Source organism: Bubalus bubalis, chromosome X, assembly GCF_019923935.1.
Source record: "Bubalus bubalis isolate 160015118507 breed Murrah chromosome X, NDDB_SH_1, whole genome shotgun sequence".
NCBI lineage: Eukaryota > Metazoa > Chordata > Mammalia > Artiodactyla > Bovidae > Bubalus > Bubalus bubalis.
Genome location: NC_059181.1, coordinates 114,384,508 through 114,388,108, shown reverse-complemented (window position 1 = coordinate 114,388,108; position 3,601 = coordinate 114,384,508). Strand labels below are relative to the sequence as shown.

The window sequence follows — 3,601 nt, the reverse complement described above, 5'->3', positions numbered from 1 at the left end:
TAAGAACAGTGCTATTATGGGAATTCTTTTCAGTGCCTTCGGGTGTGTTTATACATGCACTTTTGTATGGTATTCACTCAAGAATGGAATTGCTGGACTACAGAGTATGTATGTTTTCAGTTTTATTAAATGAGTCTTATTTTCCAAAGTGCTTATGTTAATTGTGCACTTCCACCCATAGAGTATTAGAATTATATCTTTTTCACCATGGGATATTATCAGGTTGTAAAAATTTACCACTTTATAGAAGGAATGGTGCTAAAGTCCATAGGGTCACAAAGAGTAGGACACAATGGAGCGACTGAACTATATTGAAAAATTTACCAGTCTGGAATATGGGTAATGATCTCATACTGTGGGTGTTTTGTTGTTGTTTCTGTTGTTTAGTTTTTATTCCATAATCATAAATTTAACATTGCAATCCAGCTAAACGTGGAGGGAGAAAAGGAAAATATGGAACCCAAAGAACTGCAGTGAGACCACAAAGATTATAGGATATTTCAAGCAGATGGGGGTGAAGGGGTGCTCTCCTGAGCTACAAAAGGAATGGTTTGGTGGCTAAGCAGAATGCAAGTCAAATTTATTAGATTTGTCCACAGTCAGCAGTGGTGATCTTGCTGATCTTGCCATTCCTGGCCCCAAAGCGCTCCATGGCTTCTACAATATTCATGCTGTCTTTCACCTTGCCAACGACCACATGCTTGCCATCCAACCACTCAGTCTTGGCAGTGTAGAAGAAAAACTGGGAACTATTTTGTGTTGGGACCAGCATTTGCCATGGACAAGCTGCTAGGACTCATATACTTCAGGATGAAATTCTCATCATCAAATTTCTCCCCATAGATGGACTTGCCACCAGTGCCATTGTGGCATGTGAAGCCACTACCCTGGCACATACATCCTGGAATTATTCTGTGAAAGCAGGAACCTTTATAACCATAACCTTTCTCCCCAGTGCTCAGAGTATGAAAGTTTTCTACTCTTTTTGGAACTTGGTCTGCAAACAGTTTAAAGGGGATGCAGCCTAAGGGCTTTCTGTGGATGGTGATGTCCAAAAACATGGTGGATGTGAACTAGGCTGGACAGTGCAGGAAGCTCAGGGTGGTGGTGTCTGCAAGGTCTCTGTACTGCAGTTTTAATTTATGTTTTCCTAATTACTAATAATGTTGAGCACCATTTCAAATGATCTTTGGACTGTGGAATTCCTCTGTTTTTAGGGAATTGTTCAAATCTTTTGTTCATTTTTTTTGTAATGGTCTTTGTTGTCCATATTTTTCTTATTGATTTGTAAGATTATATTATATATATATATACATACATTTGATTCTAATTATTCTCAATAGTTATGTTTTATAAAGTCACCATAAACACTGAATTAGCAAATTATGAACTATGCTCTTAGGAAAAATATAGGATTAGGTTCCTGTAAGTCTCTGATGACATTTTCACCATCTGAAATGCCATTTCTGTTGTATATGATCTTTACCAATGTCCTTTTAAAACAAGCCCGTCTCATCAGCATTGTAAATCTTCTCTTTCCATTATTCTTTTCCTGTACAAGACTTAGTGGATACTTTAAAAATTCTTCCACAACCTTCTGACCTACAGACCTGCCTCATCTACAAGTTCAATGTTTTTCACACATATGGCCTTTTGAAATGTGCAAGCCAATCAGCCAGCCTTTGTCAAGACGGGTTTAACATTTTCCTAACCCTGGGTAATGTGACTGTAAATGTTTTTGGCTTCCAGCCTCACAAGAATGCTACCCACTCTGCTTTTATTAATTTGTTATCATCTTATAAATACACAGACTTAGTCACTTTTCCATAGCATCATCACACACTAGAGCTGTTCCTTTAGCACTTTCCTGAGCTGCCTCAAGTAAAGATGGGTAAATTTCTTCTTCCTTTTTCTGGATATACCAAATTACTGACTCATTAACTTTGAACCTATGAAATAAAATGGAATTGTTTACATCAAGGGGTCTTAGAGCTGGGAGGCCATTACCAAGGTGGATTTTATACATGTCCCAACCAGGTGGAACCATGAACTTTTGAACTGGGCCAACCACAAACCTAGGGACACCTGTACTTGTCACAGTGAGGAATTTTACAGCCCTCTGTGGTAAGGAACCCACCTGCAATGCAGAAGACATAAGAGACCTGGGTTCGATCCATGGGTTGGGAAGATTCCCTGGAGGAGGGCATGCAATCCACTCCAGTATTCTTGCCTGGAGAATCCCATTGACAGAGGAGACTGGCCGGCTACAGTCCACAGAGTTGCAATGAGTTGGATATGACTGAAGCAACTTAGCATGCATCTAATAGTCTTAGCACTTTATCATGTTGAGCCAATGCTACTGCCTGCCTCTAATTCCAATTAAAATTCCTTATAATACAAACCTCTCTTCTTTGCCTTTAAAAGATCTTTTACTTCCAAGGGAGACACTGGGTTGCAACCAGAATCTGTGTGCACCAATTGCAATTCTTAGATCTCAGATAAATGCTTTCTACTTGATTACTGCATCATAATGTAGGTTTATTTAGGTTGAGAAACTCATGGCCAACAGCCCAAGCACTGTAATTCATGCCTGAAGAAGCTTATTAATACTCATATTTTCTCTATAAGCCAAATCATAGCTTTCTTAGGAACTCTGGACACTACTCCAGTGCTGTGCTTAGAGGCCATTTTAAACAGTAAAAACACCAAAAGCAAGCAAAAGTAGGAAAAAAGATGTGGCAGTAATAGACCTTGAAAGAACAATTGTTTACAGTATGAGAGCTAAAACAAGGTTGCCTTATTCGACCTCACCTGACAGTGTCTTCATTGAAAGACTCACATTCACCACTCAGTGCAGGATCACAATGACCACAAAAGACTGTATAAATATTGATTTGGGGATTACAAATAAATTTTAGTGAGCAAAGAAATTCACAAGTACCAAATCAAATAATGAGGAGGGACTGTGTATACTGATGTATGTGTGTGTGGTGAAGTCAGGGTTAAGTTTAATTTTTTAATACTTTTTCCCTGTGTATACTCAATTGTCTCCACACCATTTAAGAAAAAAAAAAAAAAAAAGGACTTTTCCCTTACTCCTCTGCAGTGCTACTTTTGTCAAAAATCAAATATCTATTTATGCAAGGTTCTATGCATCAACTACAAATTAGCCACTTTCCATGGGCACTTGCCATCTACCTCTACAAGGATTAAGTCTTTTGCCACTGCAGCTGCTGCCCTTCACTCAGGGTGGAGAACAGAAATGAGATGAGGTCCTCTCTGCTGAGTGGGGGTGGGGGGGATTTGGGGTGTGTGTGTGTGTGTGTGTGTGTGTGGGTGTGGGTGTGTGTGTGTATGTGGACTGGCAGGACAGGTCTTCAGATAGATATTTTCAGGAGCCAATTTTATTCATTCTAAGTTGCTTCAGTCGTGTCTGACACTTTGCAACCCCGTGGACTATAGCCCTCCAGGCTCCTCTGTCCACGGGATTCTCCAGGCAAGAATACTTTCTCCAGGGGGCCTTCCCAACCCAGGGATCAGACCTGTGTCTCTTATGTCTCCTGTATTGGCAGGCAGATTCTTCACAATTAATACCACCTGG

At 40.0% G+C, this 3,601-nt stretch overlaps 1 pseudogene; it reads right to left on the bottom strand.

The window, feature by feature from the left end:
* Window positions 1–379: 379 nt before the first annotated feature.
* Window positions 380–2,199, bottom strand: LOC123331749 (annotated as a pseudogene).
* Between the last annotated feature and the right edge of the window lie 1,402 nt (window positions 2,200–3,601).